At 38.5% G+C, this 21,326-nt stretch overlaps 1 protein-coding gene across 15 annotated transcripts in view; it reads left to right on the top strand.

The window, feature by feature from the left end:
- Nucleotides 1–21,326, top strand: part of MYO9A (myosin IXA) — a 308,489-nt gene that overhangs the window by 33,985 nt on the left and 253,178 nt on the right. For 2 of the 15 annotated variants that reach the window (XM_073012279.1, XM_073012278.1), the window contains exon 2: nucleotides 15,966–16,068. The exons of the other annotated variants lie outside the window; for them this stretch is intronic. The gene's annotated coding sequence lies outside the window, so the exon portion shown is untranslated. The remainder of the gene's footprint in view (nucleotides 1–15,965; nucleotides 16,069–21,326) is intronic. 15 annotated transcript variants of the gene reach the window in all.

The following is a 21,326-nucleotide window of genomic DNA, read 5'->3' as shown; positions in this document are numbered from 1 at the left end:
TTGAAGGAATATACCTCAAAATAATAAGACAAACCCATAGCCAACATCATACTGAATGGGCCAGAACTGGAAGCATTTGTCTTAATCTGACACAAGACAAGGATGCCCTCCATCGCCACCTGATTCAACATAGTATTGGAAGTCCTGGCCAGAGGAATCAGGCAAGGGAAAGAAATAAAGGGCAATTAAAGAGGAAGAGAGGAAGTCAAAATATCCCTGTCCATGTGCCTGTCCGTGTCCTTGGCAGATGACATGACTATATTTAGAAAACCTCATAATCTTGGCCCAAAAGCTCCTTAAGCTGATAACATCAGCAAAGTCTCAGGACATAAAACCAACGTACAGAAATCACTAGCATTCCAATACACCAACAGTGAAGAAGCCAAGAACCAAATTAGGAACACAAATGCCCTTCACAATCATCACAAAAGGGACAAAATACCTAGGAATACAGCTAACCAGGGAGGGGAAAGATACCTACAAGGAGAACTAGAAAACACTGCTCAAAGAAATCAGTGATGACACGAACTAATAGAAACATTCCACATTCATAGGAAGAATCAGTTTTGTTAAAATGGCCATACTACACAAAGCAGTTTATAGATTCAGTGCTATTCCTATCGAACTACCAATGACATTCTTCATAGGTCTAGAAAAAAAAATATTTAAAAATTGATATGGAACCGAAAAAGAGCCCAAATAGTCAAGGCAATCCCAAGCAAAAACAACAAAGTTGGAGGCATCTACCAGACTTCAAACTATACTACAAGGGGCTACGGGAAACAAAACAGCATGGTACTGGGACAAAAACAGACAGAGAGACCAATGGAACAGAGGGCTCAGAAATAAGGCACACTCATAACCATCTGACCTTCAACAAAGCTGACAAAAACAAGCAATGGGCAAAGGATTCCCTACTCAATAAATGGTGCTGGGATAACTGGCTAGCTGTATAAAGAAGATTGAAACTGGATACCTTCCTTTCACCATGTACAAAAATTAACTCAAGATGGATTAAAGTCTCTAATTTAAAACCTGAAACTATAAAAACCATGGAAGACAACCTAGGCACTACCATTTTGGACTCAGGAATGGGCAAAAATTTTATGACGAAGACACCAAAAGCAATTGCAACAGAAGCAAAAATGGACAAATCAGAGAGCTTAGACAAATTGACTAAAAAGCTTCTGCACAGCAAAAGAAACTATTAAAGTAAACAGTCTACAGAATGGAAGAAAAGTTTTACAAGCTGTGCATCTGGCAAAGATCAAATGTCTAGTACCTATAAAGAATTTAAATTTACAAGAGGAAGACTCACTAAAAAGTAGGTAAGGGACACGAACACATACTTTTCAAATGAAGACATACCTGTGGCCAACAAGCATATGGAAAAACACTCAACATCGCTGATAATTAGAGAAATGCAAATCAGACCACAATGAGACACCATCTCGCACCAGTCAGAATGACTACTATTAAAAAGTCAAAAATGACAGATGCTGACGGGGTTGCAGACAAAAAGGAACACATATACAGAATTGGTGGAAGTATAAATTAGTTCAACCATTGTGGAGAGCAGTGTGGTCATTCCTCAATGACCTAAAAAGAACTACCATTCAACCCAGCAATTATTACTGGGTGTATACCCAAAGGAATATAAATCATTCTGTCCTAATAAGACATGTGCACATGCGAGTGTGTTCAATGCAGCACTATTCATGATAACGAGGATGTGGAATCAACCTAAATGCCCATCAGTGGTAGCCTGGTAAAGAAAATGTGGTGTATATATACACCATGGAATACTGTGCAGCCATCAAAAAGAACAAGATCATTTTCTTTGCAGGAACATAGATGAAGCTGGAGGCCATTATTCATAGTAAACTAATGTGGGAACAGAAAACCAAATACTGCATGTTCTTACAAGTGCAAGCTAATTGATGAGGTGGAGGGTGGGAGCAGGGAGAGAATCAAGAAAAATAACTAATGGGTACTAGGCTTAATACCTGGGTGATGAAATAATCTGTACGACAGACCCCTGTGATGTGAGTTAACCTGTGTAAGAAACCTGCACATGTACCTTTGAACTTAAAAAAATAAAACCAAAAGCCCCCCAAAGTATAATTTCACAATTTAGACCTCACTTTTTACATTTTTAAAGTAGCTTACTGGGGGGATCGTCACATTTTTGGGGTGACTGGTATTAACGCTTTCTGGCCCTTATTGTCTCCTTGAGCTGTGGAGACAGTCTTCATAGGTTGGTGGACACTTCTCTCCTAGGCTAAGTGCTGCATAACTTCCAACTCTGTAAATGGCAGATTATGAAACCCCCAGAGAAACTTCTCATGGCCATATTTGTCCTTATCAAGGAAAATTAAAATACCCACACTTACCAAAAAAAAAAAAAAAAGGAGAAGCATGGTTAGTTTGATTGATATGTTGTTAGTTGATTTATATCATAATAGCACATCTCAGACCAGTTTTATTCTATATTCTGATATAATGGATGCTGTTGGATTCTGTATTACAACTTCACTATTATATGAATTATATAATGTGAATTAAGGTGTCAGCATCTACACCAGGGAGTGTGTATGTGTTTTGGAGTGTAATCAGCTGAGTAATAAAAGGAGGGTGCAATGGAAATACAGTCTTTGTAGGGATGGCATTACAGACAAACTAAGAATCAGCAGATAATACTTGTTCCTTGCCTGATCAATCACTATTGAGTGATTTAAAATTCCTTACAGGTGCAGAAATACTTACAGGTAAAAGTCTATCTCCAGTGTTAATTTATGCTGAGGCTGTTTACTCTTAAAGGTTTATAAAACATTTTGAAATTCCTCTTCAGATTCTGAAGCCTACATTTTAAATGTTGTATAAAACCTAATAATAGCCAACTAGAAACATTAACGTAGATCCTCTTAAGAGAGATCAAGACATATGGATTAGGACACATTCCACATCGCCCATCTTTTCCTTTTGTTCCCTTCACAATAGTGTTGGTTTTCCATAGTGTTCGTTTCCTAGTGTATTCATCTTCAGATAGAAGGCCTAAGATAGACTGTTGAGTATTACATTTAAAAAAATTAAGTTTTAATTTACAATAAAATGTCAAAATTTTATAGTATACAGGTTGATGACTTTGTAAGCAACTAAAAATTTGTTTTAATCGATAGACTTTTTTAAAAATTTAAAATTTTTATTTTATTTTTAATAGGGCTTATTTTTAAAGTAGTTTTAGGTTTACAGTGAAATGCAGCAGAAAATAGCAGTTTGCAGATATCACCTTTCTCCTCCCCCTGCCCCCCCAGTTTCCCCTGTTGTTTAGCATCTTGGTTAAGTGAGATCCATTTGTTGCAGCTGATAAGCCATATTAATCCATCATTATTATTTGAAGTCTGTAGTTTACATTAGGGTTCATTCTTTGTGTCATACATCCTGTGGGTTTTGACAGATGTGTATGACATGTCTGACCCATTACAGTATCATAGAAAATATTCACTGCCTTAAAAATCTCTCATGGCCGGGTGTGGTGGCTCAAGCCTGTAATCCCAGTACTTTGGGAGGCCGAGACGGGCGGATCACGAGGTCAGGAGATTGAGACCATCCTGGCTAACCCGGTGAAACCCCGCCTCTACTAAAAAAAATACAAAAAACTAGCCGGGAGAGGTGGCGGGCGTCTGTAGTCCCAGCTACTCTGGAGGCTGAGGTAGGAGAATGGCTTAAACCTGGGAGGCGGAGCTTGCAGTGAGCTGAGATCCGGCCACTGCACTCCAGCCTGGGCGACAGAGCGAGACTCCGTCTCAAAAAAAAAAGAAAAAAAAAAAAAAAAAAAATCTCTCATGCTTGACCTTTTCATCCCTTCACCTCCCACCACCCTTTTCAACCAGTGTCTTTTTGCTCTTGCCATAGTTTTGCCTTTCCCAGAATGTCACGCAGTTGGAATCATACAGTACATAGGCTTTTTGGATGTACTTAGCAATGTATATTTAAGATTCCTCTATGTTTTCGTGGTTTGGTAGCTCTTTTGTCTTTATTGCTGAAATATATTCTGTTGTATGGATACTAGAGTTTGTTTATTCACCTTTTGAAGGATGTCTTGGTGGCTTTCAGTTTCTGACAATCAGAAATAAAGCTACCGTAAGCATCCATGTGCAGGTTTTTAAAGTTATTATTTTTTTAATTTTTAGCAACAGTTTCTCACCATGTTGCCCAGGCTGGCCCCAAACTCCTGGGCTCAAGCAATTCTCCCACCTCAGCCTCCTGAACAGTGAGGACTATTGCCATGTGCCACTGTGTCTGACTTCTGTCTGCAGGTTTTTGGGTGGATGTAATTTTTGTTTGTTTTGCCTTTTGAGACAGTATCCCACAGGCTGGGTGCAGTGGTATGATCTGGGCTCACTATAGCCTCTATCTTTCTGGCTCAAGGGATCCTTTCACTACAGCCTCCTGAGTAGTTAGGACCACAGGCATGTACGACCATGCCTAGATAATTTTATTTTTTGTAGAGAAGGAGGTCTCACCACATTGCCCAGGCTGGTCTCGAACTCCTGGGCTCAAGCGTTCCTCCCATCTCAGCCTTCCAAAGTGCTAGGATTGCAGGCATGAGCCACCTTGCTAAACCCTGTATTGACGTGAATTTTCAGCTCATTTGGGTAAATACCAGGGAGCATGGTTGGTAGATTATATGGCAAAAGTATGTTTAGTTTTGTAAGAACTGCCAAACTGTCTTGAAACATGAGTGTACTGTTTTGCATCCCCACCAGCAATGAATGAGAGTTCCTGTAATTCCACATTCTAACCAGCATTTGGTTTTGTGATTGTTTCAGAATTGTGCCGTTCTAATAGATGTGTAGTACTATCTCATCGTGGTTTTGATTTTCAATTCGCTAATGACATGATTTTGAGTATCTTCATTTAGTTATTTGTTGTCTGTAATCTTCTTTGGTGGGATGTCTGTTTATATTTCCCACTTTGCCCATTTTAATTGGGTTATTCATTTCCTTATTATTGTGTTTTAGGAGTTATTGAAGGGGTGTGTGTGTGTGTGTGTGTGTATAAAATTGTTTTTTTTTTTTTCTTTGAGACAGAGTCTCACTTTGTTGCCCAGGCTGGAGTGCAATGGCATGATCTTGGCTCACTGCAACCTCTGTCTGCCCCTGCCCCCGCCACCCCAGTTCAAGTGATTCTCCTGCCTCAGCCTCCCGAATAGCTAGAATTACAGGCATGCACGACCACACCTGGCTAATTTTTGTATTTTTAGTAGAGATGGAGTTTCAGCATGTTGGCCAGGCTGGTCTTGAACTCCTGACCTCAAATGATCCACCCAATTCTGCCTCCCAAAGTGCTGGGATTACAGATGTGAGCCATGGCGCCCGGCGTCTTTAAGGTATATTTTGAATACTAGTCCTTTATCACATATGTGTTTTGCAAAGATTTTCTGTGAGTCTGTGGCTTTTCATTCTCTTAACAGTGCCTTTTGCAGAGCAGAAGTTTTTATTTTTAATGAAGTCCAGCTTATCAATTATTTCTCTTATGGTTTGTGCTTTTGGTGTTGTATCTAAAACGTCATTGCCAAGTCTAAGATTACCAAGATTTTCTCCTGTACTGTCATCACCAAGCCTAAGTTTACCAAGATTTTCCCCCGTGCTGTCTTATAGGAGCTTAATAGTTTTATGTTGTACACTCAGATATGTGATCTATTTTGAGTTAATTTTTGGTGAAAGGTGTAAGATCTGTATTTAGTTTTTTTTTTTTTTTTTCATGTAGCTGTCTAGTTTTTCCAGCACCATCTGTTGAAAAGACTACCCTTTTTCCATTGACTTGCTTTTGTTTCATTGTCAAAGATCAATTGACTGTATTTGTGTGGGTCTATTTCTGGACTCTCTTTTCTGTTTCACTGATCTATTTGTGCATTGTTTTGCCAGTCTTGATATACTGTAGTTTTATGGTAAGCTTGAAATCTTGTAGTGTCTGACCTTGTTTTTCTCCTTCAATATTGTGTTGGCTATTCTTGGTCTTTTACTTTTCCATATAAACAATATAAGTTTGTCAGTATTCACAAAGTAACTTTGCTGGGATTTTGATTGGGATTGTGTTGAATCTATAGATGAGTTTTGGGAAATTTACATCTTAGTAATACTGAGTCTTCCTCTTCTTGAACATGGTATATCTACATTCATTGAGATTTTAATTTCTTTTAGCAAAGTTTCATAGTTTTCACATTAGAGATTTTTCACGTATTCTGGTTAATTTTATTGCTGAGTGTTTGTTTTTTGATTAAATTATAAATGGTATTATTTTTAAAATGTCATTTTCCATTCTTTCATGGAGTATTTAGAAATATACGTGATTTGTGTAGATTGAACTTACGTCTTTTGAACTTGCCAAATTCAATGATTAGTTTTACTAGTTTGTCTATTCCTTTGGATCCTCTGTATATAAAGTCTCATTATCTGAGAATAAAAATTTTTTTTTTTTTTTTTGGTGACAGAGTCTCACTCTGGCCCCCATGCTGGAGTGCAGTGGCATGATCTCAGCTCACTGCAACCTCTGCTTCCCAGGTTTAAGCGATTCTCCTGCCTCAGCCTCCCTAGTAGCTGGTATTACAGACACATGGCGCCATGCCTGGCTAATTTATGGCATTTTTAGTAGAGATAGGATTTTGCTGTGTCGGCCAGGCTGGTCTCAAACTCCTGACCTCAAGTGATCCGCCCACCTTAGCCTCCCAAAGTGCTGGGATTACAGACATGAGCCACCACTCCTGGCCCATAAAGATAGTTTTAATTCTTCCTCCAATCTTCATGCCTTCAGTTCTTTTTATTGCTTTATGGCACTTGCTGTTACCTCTGGTACAGTGTTGAATAGAAGTGGTAACAGTAGACATAGCTGTCTTGTTCACAATATTTTCTAGTACTCTTCATTCCTTCTTGCAGATCTAGACTTCTATCTGAGATTATTTTTCTTTAGTCTGAAGAAATTACTTTAGTATTTCTTACTTTATTATTATTTTCATTATAAATTTTTTTTTGTAGGGACAGGGTCTTACTATATTGCCCAGGCTGGTCTTGAACTCCTGGACTCAAGCAGTTGTCCTGTCTCGGCCTCCTGAAGTGCTGGGATTACAGGCATGAATCACTGTGCCTGGCCTTCTTTGTTTTAATTTGGATAGTTTGTGTTGATCTCTCTGAATTCATGGATCTTTTCGATGTCTCATCTGTTATTAAATCTATTTAGTGAACTTTTCAAATATTTTTTAATTTGAGAATTTCCATTTGGCTCTTTTTTCCCCCAAATTTCTTCTTCTCTGACAAAATATATTTAATCAATATTTTTCTCTCTGTAAGGTTATACATAATAATATCTTATGTTTTTATAAGATTCATTTTAAAGTCTTTGCTCATTCCAATCTGCATCATCTGTGGATTAGTTTTGACTTTTTTCTCTTTCCTGTAAGTCACATTTTCACGACTCTTTGACTATCCTGTAATTTTTATTATATATGAATATTAAATGTAAAAAGAGCAGTGAAGGCTGGGTGTGGTAGCTCAAGCCTGTAATCTCAGCACTTCAGGAAGCCGAGGCGGGTGGATCACTTGAGGTCAGGAGTCTGAGACCAACCTGACCAACATGGTGAAACCCTGTCTGTACTAAAAAAATACAAAATTAGCTGGGTGTGGTGGCACACGCCTGTAATCCCAGCTACTTGGTAGGCTGAGGGAGGAGAATTGCTTGAACCTGGGAGGCGGAGGTTGCAGTGAGCCGAGATCGTGTCATTGCACTCTAGCGTGGGCAACAAGAGCAAAACTCTGTCTCAAGAAAAAGAAAAAAAAGCAGTGAAAATGAAATTCCTAACTGCTTCTTCCTGAGAAAAGACATGCTAATTCCTCAGACAGATCAAAAAGGTTAGGGACTAAAATATTAATTCTGACATAGAATTGAGTTACGTATGGGCTGAGCTACAACCGTAGTTAATTTTGGTTTTAAGTATTTTAAGGGAGGATTCGGTCTTCACTCTACAATAGATCTTGAGATTTAAGTATAGCTAATTTCCAGGGATCTCTCTGCTTTAGCACTGCACTTGACTTTCTACCCTTCAAATCATCTCACTTTGCCCTCCTAGTCTACCCCTAGATTAGTGCACATTGATGTATATTCTATTAAAGCTCCATGGGGAAGAATTTTTAGTTTGTTTTGATTAACTTTACTTGTGGGATTTCTTTGGAATTTGGTCAGTCTATAGGATTATTCATTCCTGTATCAGTCTGTAGGATTATTCATTCCTGTGTTCACCGTGATCTCAGAGATGAAAGTAGTCACTTGTCTGTTAGCCTAGAAAGGGCTTTTCCCTTTCTGGAATGGTGGTTGTTGTTGTTGTTTTTTTTTTTTTTTCCCAGACTTCTTTGTATTCTCGGCTCTCCGATGAGTTTTAAAATTTGGATTTTATAGTTTAGCTTTTTCTTTTTAATATAGTGGAGTGATTCTCCCTTGTGACCTTTTACATTCTAACTGGAAGAACTTTCAGTATTTCATGTTATTAGTTTCTTGTTTAGTACAGGTTGAAGAGGTGGTATTCTACTAAGTTTTTAATAGCATGAACAAATTTGATGGAATCTGAGATGACTTAAGCCTTGCTTTTCTCATTTCCACTGAAAGCATGGTTAATTTATTATTATTATTATCACATAGTAATGCCTAGTCAAATCTAAATTTCCATCAGTTAATTTTTTTCTAGACTTCAGTTTTTTTGTGTAAAAGGCAGGCGATGTGAGGGTAAATTTTTGTTTATAGCTTCTTTAATTCTGCAAAAGAAGAGTAGAGTAGTTGGGACAGAGACCATATGACCTGTAAAATCTAAAATACTTAGTCTGGCTCTTTGTAGAGAATAAGTTTGTGGACCCCAGAAGTAGACCATGATTAAATCCCAGTGAATAATATTTGAAGTTGAATAACTTGTCCCAGGTCACACAGCTACTTCTGTTTTTTCAGAAATTTGTGGAGCATTTTTTAATTTTATTAGGCTGTGATACCTACCATATTTACATAATACTTATCATTGGTGGCCTTTCCTTTTGTTTCCTTTCTGTTAGTAGATACCTCAATTCTGTCTGTAGGAGTTGTCCAAATTAGTGTATATCAAATTACTTTGTATCAGAAGATTACTGTATATCAGTGCTAGGTTTCTGTTTTTATAACTCCCCAGGGACTTTTGCTATAAAATCATTGCCACGTGAACCATTGTTAAACAGCTAACCTCGGCTATAGGTATGTATTTGTTTGTTCAATAAAAGTGTGGCTTTTTTTTAATCTAAATTTCTTTCAGTTTTTAGGAGGTCATCCATGGAATATATTTTAAGTTAGATTCCTTGAGATGTGAATAAGAGTTATATGTTGACTCTGTGGAACAAAGAGCAGGGGTATGCCTAAGATATAATGACTGTTGCAAGATGGTATTATTTTGTTGTAATTTTTTGATGTTCCATGGACCCTGACAATTGTGGTGGTAGTTGGTTGAAATAATGACCTCTTCTGATCCATTTTTATTACAGGAACCAAGTGAATGATTTTTAAGTATTTGGGGCAAATGTTACACAAATTGCTGATCTGAGTCTTAATGATATTTAGAGGTGAATGTATTAATGTAGTAATGGATGGTCACACTTGAAAAGTGATTAAGTAATGGCTAAGTTTCTGCTGTGGGAACAAATTGTTTGTTAACATCTCCAGACTGTCCTAAATTATGTTCATATTACTAGAGGATGATTCAGTAAGAATTGATTACTAACCGTGACTGGTCTTAAAGGGAAATATGTCTACTTATAGGGAGATAAGAGAATAATAATGTCCATGATGGACACTTAAGTTGAGACCATGACTTGTAAACAGTGCTATTTGTGACTAGTGCTGTAATAAACATATGAGTGAGGTGTCTTGTCTTTTTTTTTAAATTTTAGATTCAGGGTGTATATGTGCGGGTTCCTTATAAGGGTATATTGTGTAGTGCTGGAGTTTGGGTTTCTATTGAACCCATCACCCGAATAATGAACATAATACCCAACAGGTAGTTTTTCAGCCTTTCCCTCCTCCCCTTCCCTTCCCGCACTCCTTGGAGTCCCCAGTGTTTCATCCTTATGTCCATCTATACTCACTGTTTAGCTCGCACTTAAAAGTCAGAATATTTGGTATTTCATTTTGTTTCTGCATTGATTCACTTAGGATAATGGCCTCTAGCTGCATTCATATTGCTGCAAAGGACATGATTTCATTATTTTTTATGGTAGTGTAATATTCTATGGTGTATATGTATCACATTTTCTTTACTCAATCTGCCATTGATGGGCACTTAAGAGATGATTGGTTCCATAATTTTGCTATTGTGAATAGTGCTGTGATAAACATAAGAGTGTAGGTATCTTTTGGCTGGGCGCTGTGGCTCACGCCTGTAATCCCAGCACTTTGGGAGGCTGAGGTGGGCAGATCACGAGGTCAGGAGATGGAGACCATCTTGGCTAACATGATGAAACCCCATCTCTACTAAAAATACAAAAAATTAGCCACGTGTGGTGGCGGGCATCTGTAGTCCCAGCTACCCGGGAGGCTGGAGCAGGAGAATGGCATGAACCTGGGAGGTGGAGCTTGCAGTGAGCCGAGATTATACTACTGCACTCCAGCCTGGGCAACAGAGCGAGACTCTGTTTCAAAAAAAAAAAAAAAAAAAAAAGTGTAGGTATTTTTTTTTCTCTTTTATGTATGTTATATATACTTTTTGTTTTTTTGTCATGGGGTTTCACTCTGTCACCCCAGGCTGGAGTGCAGTGGCATGATTTTGGCTCCCTGCAGCCTCTCTACCTCCTGAACTCAAGTGATCCTCCCACCCCAGCCTCCCGAATAGCTGGGACTACAGGCATATACCACCACACCTGGCTAAGCAGGTATCTTTTTGATAGAAAACTTTATTTTCCTTTGGGTAGATAGTAGTGGGATTGCTGGGTCAAATGGTAGTTTAATTTTTAGTTCTTTGGGAAATATCCATACTGTTTACCATAAGGGTTGAACTAACTGACATTTCTTTATTATTTTTGTTTTTTTTGAAATGGAGTCTTGCTCTGTCACCCAGGCTGGAGTGTAGTGGTGGGATCATGGCTCACTGCAGCCTCTGCCTCCTGGGCTTAAGCGATTTTCCTGCCTCAGCCTCCTCTGTAACCTGCCTCTGTAACCTGGGATTATAGCCGTGTGCTACTATGCCTGGCTAATTTTTGTATTTTTGGTAGAGACGGGGTTTCACCATGTTGGCCAAGCTGATCTTGAACTCCTGATCTCAAGTGATCCACCTACCTTGGCCTCCCAAAATGCTGGGATTACAGGCTTGAGCCACTGCTCCCGGCCCTAATTTATATTTCTACCAAATGTGTAAGTGTTCCCTTTTTTCCGCATCCTCGCCAACATCTGTTATTTTTTGACTTTTTAATAATAGCCATTCTGACTGGTTTGAGATGGTATCTCTGTGGTTTTCATTTGCATTTCCCTGATGATTAGTGATGCTGAGCCTTTTTTTCATATGTTTGTTGGCCGCTTGTATGTCACCTTTTGAGAAGTACCTGTTCATGTCCTTTGCCTACCTTTTAATTAGATGGTTTTGTTTTTTCTTGTTGATTTAAGCTCCTTATAGATTCCAGATGTTAGTCTTTTGTCAGATGCATAGTTTGCATATATTTTCTACCATTTTGTAGGTTGTCTGTTTACTCTGTGGATATTTTTATTTTGCTATGTAGAAGTTCTTTAGTTTAAGCCCGGATTGTCAATTTTTGGTTTTATTGCCGCTGTTTTTGAAGTCTTAGTCATAAATTCTTTGCCTAGGCCAATGTTCAGATGAGTTTTTTTCTAGTTTCCTCCTAGGACTTCTATAGTTTGAGGTCTTACATTTAAGTGTTTAATCCATCTTGAGTTAATTTTTGTGTATGGTGAGAGGTAGGGGTCCAGTTTTAATTTTGCATATGGCTTGCCAGTATTTCCAGCAGCATTTATTGAATAGGGTATCATCTCTCCAGTGTTTATTACTGTCAACTTTATTGAAGGTCAGTTAATTGTAGGTATGTGGCTTTGTTTCTGGGTTCTTTATTCTGTTCCATTGATCACTGTGTCTTTTTTTCATTTTTGAGATGGAATCTTACTTTGTCACCAGCTGGAGTACAGTGGCACGGTTTTGGTTCACTGCAGTTTCCCCCTCCCAGGTTCAAGCAATTCTCCTGCCTAAGTCTCAGTATTTTGTTGTGTCATTGAGTATATCTGTCTTGTCAACAAGGCCTCCAAAATGTGCAGATATTTGTAGAGCTTATAAGTGGACTAACCCAGAGATTGAGGCCTGCCCCTCATTCTATTTTTTTTTTTTTTTTTTTTTTAAGACAGAGTCTCAATCTGTTGCCCAGACTGGAGTACAATGGCACAGTCTGTGCTCACTGCAACCTCTGCCTTCTGGTTCAAGTGATTCTCCTGCCTCAGCCTCCTGAGTAGCTGGGACTACAGGCATGTGCCACCACGTCTGGCTAATTTTTTTTTTTTTGTAGTTTTAGTAAGGATGGGGTTTCACCATGTTGGCCAGGCTGGTCTCGAACTCCTGGCCTTAGGTGATCCACCTGCGTCAGCCTCCCGAAGTGCCGGGATTACAGGCATGAGCCACCTCTTCAGGTCTACCTCCATTCTTTTTATTTTGAGACGTTGTCTTGCTCTGTTGCCCAGGCTGGAGTGCAGTGGCGATATCTCGGCTCACTGTAACCTTCACCTCCCGGGTTCAAGCAGTTCTCCTGCCTCAGCCTCCTGAGTATCTGGGACTACGGGCACATGCCGCCATGCCCAGCTAATTTTTTTTTTTTTTTTTTGTATTTTTAGTAGAGACAGGGTTTCACCGTGTTGCCTAGGCTGGTCGCGAACTCCTGAGCTCAGGCATTCCACCTGCCTCGGCCTCCCAAAGTGCTGGGATTGCAGGCGTGAGCCACCACACCTGGCCCCCTCGCCCTTCCTAGATTCTAATTGAAAGTCAAAAGAGGTACTCAACTGAAGGGTATTCTGAAAGAAAATGAAGGGATAAAAATTCGTGAGTATGCAAATTAAAGAAGAAGAAAGAGTCACTGTTTAACTTTACTTTGCTCCCATATTTACTGTTGGGCTTAGGTAATACATGTTTCTACCTTCTATCACTATCTTTCTCTATTCTCCTGTCTGCTTCCATAACCTGATAAGTGGTTTACCACAAATTACTTAATTGCTGTGAATCTCTTTTATCTAGAGATCTTGTATTGATTCTGTTGATAGTAGGGATTGTGAAGTATAACCCTCTGTAATAGAGTTTCACATGTTTATTCAACAAACATTTTTTTGGATTTTTATTAATTTTTGAATGTTGTATAGCAGATGGAAAGACAAAGAAATATTCTACCCTTAACAAGCCTGTATACTAGTGGGGGAGACTATCAAATATGTACTAAACAATTACATATACAATTGTAGAGTTCAGTGGCAAGGTTAACCCCTCAAGAGTCACTACTAAAAAGAAGCTTTCCAGGACCTCGTGCACCTTCTAGTTTCTTTTTATTATTTACCAGCCCCTGTGGTGGCGAAAGTCTAATGCTGATTAGGTTAGAAGTCTTGGTCTTTGCTACTTAAGAACTTGTGAGTTCATAAAGGAGATGTCAGCTATGAGGCAGTATAAGGCAGTTTGTGAAAGGCAAAGTGGCATAGTGGTTTAAAGCCCAGATTCTAGGGCTGGACTGCTGATGTCCACATCCTGGCTCTACCATGTACTGGCCCGCAACCTTAGACAAGTGGCAAAGTCTATGTACTTCAGTTTCTTGCTGTGTAAAACAAGACATAATAGTGTGCCTTTCCTTAGGGTTGTTATGAGGATGGAATGATTAAAACATACAGTAAATGCTCTGAGAGTGTTTGATGCAGTTATTATTCATTATCATTAATTGTCATGGCTCTTATTTGTGCTAAGAGTAGCATATTGGTAAAGAAATTGGGATATGACTGGGTATGGTGGCTCACACCTGTAATCCCAGCACTTTGTGGGGCCACGGTGGGAGGATCACTTGATCCCAGGGCTTCAAGACTAGTCTGGGCAACATAGGGAGACCCTGTCTCTGCAAAAAAACAAAAAGTAATAAAAATTAAAAAAAAATTAACCGGGCGTGGTGGCTCTCACTTGTAGTCCCAGCTACCTGGGGGGCTGAGGTGGGGGGATGGCTTGAGCCAGGAAGATCGAGGCTGCAGTGAGCCGTGGGCAACAGAATGAGATCCTGTCCCAAAAAGGAAAAAAAAAAAAAGAGAAATTGGGATCTAGTTTGTAATCATCAACGTAGTAGTTGTAGTATCTTGGGAACATCACATCTATAGCTTTAGTTTTTTAAATCTAGAAATGGATATAGTATCACATATTTCTTGTTAAATGAAGTAATACATATTAAGCACACAGCACAGTGTCCAACTATATATTCTTAATAAAGAGGAGCTTTTTAAAAAAAAATCAGTAAAATAAATATTACAGAATTTCAGAGAAATACTACTGAGGTGTAGGACATTCTTTATCTCATAGGATTCACTAGATACTTGCTTACTTAATATCTTTATGTAGAGAATGGAAGCCTAGTGAGAAAGCTGTTGGAAGTATTCTTTTTTTCTATAAGGACCGTCGAAGGGTGATTTGATAGTCCTATAGGCAAATATGTTAAACTAGTAAAAGGAAATTTCAGAATAAATGACTTAGAAAAGAAAATCATGTATAATTGTAGTTTTAATGTCTTTTCACTAAGAATTCTAAGGTTTTTAGTTATTCTGTTAAACTGTGCTTTGTGTTGTACTTGTGAGTAAACTTGAGGGGGTTTCTACAGAGTAGAAAATTTGCAGAGTAAAACAATATGAAGGTTTTTTTATAGCCTTAAGAGATTTTTAATAGAATGAATAAACATTTGAAGCTTCTGGAATTGTATTATTTAAATGCATAAAAGCACAGAAGCTTTCTAAGTTCTTTATATTAGACTGTTTTATCAAGAAAATAAAATCTCATTTTGCAAACAATAGAAATATGTCTTGTGGAGGGAGGGATTTTAAGTTATTTAAGGTTCATGTTTTGGTTATAGTCTAGTCTCCATGTGGCGTCCCAGTAGAAGGGCAAAAGGTTAGTTTGTTTTGAAACTGTTAAAATGGTGTAATATTTTAAAAATAAATATTGGGGGCTGGGTGCGGTGGCTCACACCTGTAATTGCAGAGCTTTGGGAGGCCAAGGCGGGCGGATCGTGAGGTCAGGAATTTGAGACCAGCCTGGTCAACATGGTGAAACCCCGTTTCTACTAAAAATACAGAAAATTAGCCAGGTGTTGGCAGGCGCCTGTAATCCCAGCTGCTCGGGAGGCTGAGGCGGGAGAATCACTTGAACCCGGGAGGTGGAGGTTACAGTGAGCTGATACTGTGCCTCTGCACTCCAGCCTGGGCAGCAGAATGAGACTCTGTCTCAAAAATAAAATAAAATAAAATAAATTAATTAATATTGGGAAAAATTTTTAAGCCAGATGCTAATATTTGTACTTTTCCCAGGTATTTAGTGATTATGGTAAAATGTAATTTTGAGACAATCTTAATTTATATAGTATTAATATCAGTATATTTAATAAGTATATTAAATTAAATATAAATTTATTTAATGAATATAGTTAATAGATTATATCATAAGATTATATTATGTAATTATATAATATATAATTATTATTACTAATAATTACCTATATATGATATATTAATATATGATTATATACTGTAATATATAATGTATAGTAATGATTGCAGTATAATAATACATTTATTATATGGAATACCAGTTTAACTTCAAATAACCAATCTCTTTTATTTCTATTTTTCCCCTCAAATTCCTTTTTACCACGAATAACTAATTTCTTTTTCTTTTTTTTGAGACGGAGTTTCGCTGTTTGTTGCCCAGGCTGGAGAGCAACGGCGCAATCCCAGCTCACTGCAACCTCTGCCTCCCGGGTTCAAGCAATTCTCATGTAACATAAAGTAAAGTGCATAAATCTTCAGTATTTACAGTTAAAAATTTCTTACATATGTAAAAACCGGTTATCCACCGTCCAGATTAAGATACAGAATGTTTATAAAACTTTGTAAGGCCTTCCTTTTGTGCCCTGCCTATATAACTTCCTCTCCTCTAAGGAAACCATGCTTCTGGTGTCTATATACATAGATTTATGTTGTCTGTGAACTTCATATAAATGGGATAATTTAGTATATACTTTTTTGTCTGGCTTTTTTCTTTCTTTCTTCTTTTTTTTTTTTGAGACCAAGTCTCACTCTGTCGCCAGGCCGGAGTGCAGTGGTGTGGTCTCAGCTCACTGCAGCCTCTGCCTCGTGGGTTCAAGCGATTTTCCTGCCTCAGCGTCCTGAGTGACTGGGACTAGAGGCACGCAGCACCATGTCCAACTAATTTTTGTAATTTAAGTAGAGACAGGGTTTCACCATGTTGGCCAGGATGATCTCGATCTCTTGACCTCGTGATTCCCCTGCTTCGGCTTCCCAGAGTGCTGGGATTACAGGTGTGAGCCACCACACTCGGCCTGTATTGGTCAACTATTACTGCTTAACCTGAAAATCTCCAGTGGTACACAAGTATTTGTTTCTTGGTTACGGATTTGTGGGTCAGCTGGGACAGCTCTGCTTTGTGTATCTCATCTTCTTATGTGCACCAGTAGGCCAGATGAGGCATATTCTTTTCATGGTGGTAACACAAGTGCAAGAAGGCATATTCGGTTGTTCAGGCATATTTCAAGACCAGTTTATGTCATGTCTGCTGACCTACTCCTTAAACTAAGTTGTGATGTAGCCCAAATTCATGGTTGCAGAAGTATATGTCTTCAATGCACATAAGGATAAGAAGTGAATATTTTTGAACAATGATCTGCCACAGATGTTGAGTTTATTTTTCATATCCATTTTGGCCTTTTATATATCCTCATAGTAATCTATTTAAGTCTTTTGCTCATTAAAGAGATTGGGCAGTTGTTTTCTTATTTTTAGCTGTTTTTACAAAAATCTGGATATAAGTCTTTGGTTTAATATGTGTATTGCAGGTATCTTTTGTGCCTTTTTACTGTCAGTGGTTTTTATTGAATAGAAGTTCTTAATTTTAATAAAGTCAAATTTATTATTTTTTATGGTTAGTACGTTGTGTGTGTGTGTGTGTGTGTTTTCTGTTTGAGATCCCACTCTAGGTTCATGTAAATATTATTATTTTTTTTTGAGACGAAGTTTCACTCTTGTTGCCTAGGGTGGAGTGCAGTGGCATGATCTCAGCTCACTGCAACCTCCGCCTCCTGGGTTCAAGCGATTCTCCTGCCTCAGCCTCCTGAGTAGCTGGGATTACAGGCATGCACCACCATGCCCGGCTTATTTTGTAGTTTTAGTAGAGGCAGGGTTTCTCCATGTTGCTCAGGCTGGTGAATGCCCGACCTCAGGTGTTCCACCTGCCTTGGCCTCCCAAAGTGCTGAGATTACAGGTGTGAGCCGCCGTGCCTGGCTCATGTAAATCTTCTTATTGGGTCTATTCTGGGAATATTAATTTTATTACCTTTCATGGTCTATGATCCATCATAAAGTAATTTTTGTCCATGAATTAATTTTTCTAGACAATCCAGTTGGTTCAGCACCATTGACATAGAAGGCTTTCCTTTCCCCATACTGAATTGCAGTGGCATCTTTGTTTTAAGTTAGAACATCATTGTATAGGAGCCCATTTCTGGATTCTCTTATGTCTCTCCTTGTACCAAGTACTATACTTTTTGTGGTCTTGTACTAAGTCTTGCTATTTGGTAGTTTAAGTCCTCCAACTTTGTTATTCTTTAAGATTGTCTTGGCTATTCTAGGTCCATTAGATTTCAAATACACATTGAGAATCAGCTTGTTAATTTGTTCAGAACCTACTAGAATTTTGTTTGGAATTGTACTGAATTTGTTGGAATTGTATATCATTTTGAAGGAGAGTTGGCTTCTTAATGATACTGAAGTCAATTTATTGGATATAGTGTATTTTTCCGTGTATTTAGGTCTTCTTGCGACCTTACGTATATTTTGCTTTCTTAGATGTGTGGCGGTATCTTTTTAAAATTCATTTTAACTGAGAAACAATTAACATACAATAAAGTGCACAGATCATAAGTGCTCAGTATGAGTTTTGAAAATGGTATACACTGGTATAATCACCACCAGAAATAAGCATAACATTTCCATTAACTCCCAAGAGTTCCCTCTTATTTCAGTCAGTCCCTTCTTCTCTGCCCCATCTATGCTTTTTAAAACTTTTTAGTTTTTATGGGTACGTAGTAGTTGTATATATTTATGGGGTACTTGAGATATTTTTTTTTTTTTTTTTTTTTTTGAGACGGAGTCTCGCTCTGTCGCCCAGGCTGGAGTGCAGTGGCCGATCTCAGCTCACTGCAAGCTCCGCCTCCCGGGTTTACGCCATTCTCCTGCCTCAGCCTCCCGAGTAGCTGGGACTACAGGCGCCCGCCACCGCGCCCGGCTAGTTTTTTGTATTTTTTAGTAGAGACGGGGTTTCACCGTGTTAGCCAGGATAGTCTCGATCTCCTGACCTCGTGATCCGCCCGTCTCGGCCTCCCAAAGTGCTAGGATTACAGGCTTGAGCCACCGCGCCCGGCCTAGAGATATTTTGATACAAGCATACAGTGTATAATAATCACATTAGGGCAAATGGGGTATCTACCCCAAGCTTTTATCATTTCTTTGTTATAAACATTTCAATTATACTTCTTTTAGTTATTTTTAAATGTAAAATAAATTATTGTTGGCTGTAGTCACCTTGTTGTGCTGTCAAATACTACGTTTTATTCATTCTAACTATATTTTTGTACCCATTAACCATCCCCACTCTCCTCCGCCCCTTTAATATTCTTCCCAGCCTCTGATAACCATCACTGTACTGTTTATTTTCATGAGTTAACATTATTTTAATTTTTAGCTCCCACAAATGAATGAGATAATACAAAGTTTATCTTTTTGTGCCTGGCTTATTTTGCTTAACGTAATATCCTGCAGTTCCATCCATCTTGTTGCAAATGATGGGATCTCATTCTTTTTTTATGGCTGAATACCAACTTCATTGTGTTATATGCATCACATTTTCTTTATCCATTTGTCTGTTGATGGACAGTTAGGTTGATTCCAAATCTTGGTGATTGTGAATAGTGCTGCAATAAACACGGGAGTACAGATTCCGCTTTGATATACTGATTTCCATTCTTTTGAGTATATACATACCAGTTAATTTGCTTGATCATATAGTAGTTCTGTTTTTAGTTTTTTGAGGAACCTTCAGACTGTTCTTTATAGTGGCTGTATTAATTTACATTCTCACCAACAGTGTACAGGTGTTCCCTTTTCTCTACATCCTTGCCAGCATTTGTTGTCTGCCTTTTGGATAAAAGCTATTTTAACTGTGGTAAGATAATATCTCATTGTAGTTTTGATTTGCATTTCTCTAATGTACAGTGATGTTGAGCACCTTTTCATATACCTGCTTGCCATTTTGTACGTCTTTTGAGAAATGTCTGTTCCAGTCTTTTGCCCATTTTAAAATCAGATTTTTAGATTTTCCTGTTGAGTTGTTTGAACTCCTTATATATTCTTGTTATTAATCGCTTGTCAAATAGACAGTTTGCAAATATTTTCTCCCATTCTGTGGGTTGTTTGTTCACTTTACTGATTGTTGCCTTTGCTATGTGGAAGCTTTTTGACTTGATGTAATCTTATTTGTCCATTTTTTCTTTGGTTTCCTGAGTTTTGGGCTATTACTCAACAGATCTTTGCCCAGACTAATGTCCTAGAGAGATCTCCAATGTTTTCTTTTAGTGGTTTGATAGTTTCAGGTCCTAGATTTAGATCTTTAATCCATTTTAATTTTGATTTTTGTATATGGTGAGAGATAGGGATCTAGTTTCTCCCTCCTGCATATGGATATCCAGTTTTCCAAGCACCATTTATTGAAAAGACTATCTTTTCCCCAGTGTGTGTTCTCAGCACCTTTGTCAAAAATGAATTCACTATAGATGTATGAATTCATTTCTGGGTTCTCCATTCTGTTTCATTCGTCTGTTTTTATGCTGTTTTGGTTACTATAGCTCAATAGATGGGATCTCGCTCTGTCATCCAGGCTGGAGTGCAGTGACATGATCATGGCTCATTGCAGCCTTGACCTCTTGGGTTCAAGTGATCCTCCCATCTCAGCCTCCTTAGCTGGGACCACAAGCTTGTGCCACCACATCCAGTTAATTAAAAAATATTTATCTTGTAGAGATGGAATCTCTCTATGTTGCCTGGCTGTCTTGAACTCCTGGGCCCAAGTGATCCTTCCACCTTGGCCTCTCAAAGCGCTGGGATTGCAGGTGTGATTGAGCACCCAGCCTCAATAACTCTTAGATTTGCCCTTTTGAGGCTGTTTTCTAGATCTTGTAGGCATGCTTTATTCTTATGTTATTCTTTTTTCTTTTGTCTTCTCTGTGTATTTTCAAGTAGCCTATCTTCAAGCTCATTAATTGTTTCTCCTGCTTGACTAATTCAGCTGTTGAGAGACTCTGATACGTTCTTCAGATTGTCAGTTGAATTTTTTAGCTCCCAAATTTCTGCTTGATTTCTAAAAATCATTTTAGTCTTTGTTAAGTTTATCTGATAGGATTCTGAATTTCTTCTGTGTTATCTTGAGTTTTGTTGAGTTTCCTGAAAACAACTATCTGGAATTCTCTAAAAGGTCACCTATCTCTGTCTAGGTTTGCTCACTGCTGCCTTATTTAGTATGTTTGGTGAGTTCATGTTTTCCTGGGTGGTGTTGATGCTTGTGGATGTTCGTTGGTGTCTGGGCATTGAAGAGTTAGGTATTTGTTGTAATCTTTGCAGTCTGGGCTTTTTTTGTACCTGTCCTTCTTTAGAAGGTTTTCCAAGTATTCAAAGTGAATTGAGTATTATGATCTGTCTTTGGTTATTGTAGCTGTCTCTTCATTAGGGTACACCCCAAGCCCCGGTAATGCTGTGGCTTTTACAGACTCATAGAGGTACCACCTTTGTGGTCTGGGTTAGTTCTGGTAGAATTCTCTGGATTACCAGGCAGAATCTCTTGTTCTCTTCCCTTACTTTTCCTCAAACTGGTGGAGTCTGTATCTCCTTGCTGAGCTGCCTGGAATTGGGGGAGGGATGACCCAAGCACTGCCATGACCTCCACCTCTTGGACTGCACTGGGTCAGACCTGAAGTCTG

The sequence above is a fragment of the Chlorocebus sabaeus genome, chromosome 26, assembly GCF_047675955.1.
Source record: "Chlorocebus sabaeus isolate Y175 chromosome 26, mChlSab1.0.hap1, whole genome shotgun sequence".
In the NCBI taxonomy this organism is placed as follows: Eukaryota; Metazoa; Chordata; class Mammalia; order Primates; family Cercopithecidae; genus Chlorocebus; species Chlorocebus sabaeus.
This window is presented reverse-complemented; position numbering and strand designations above follow the sequence as displayed.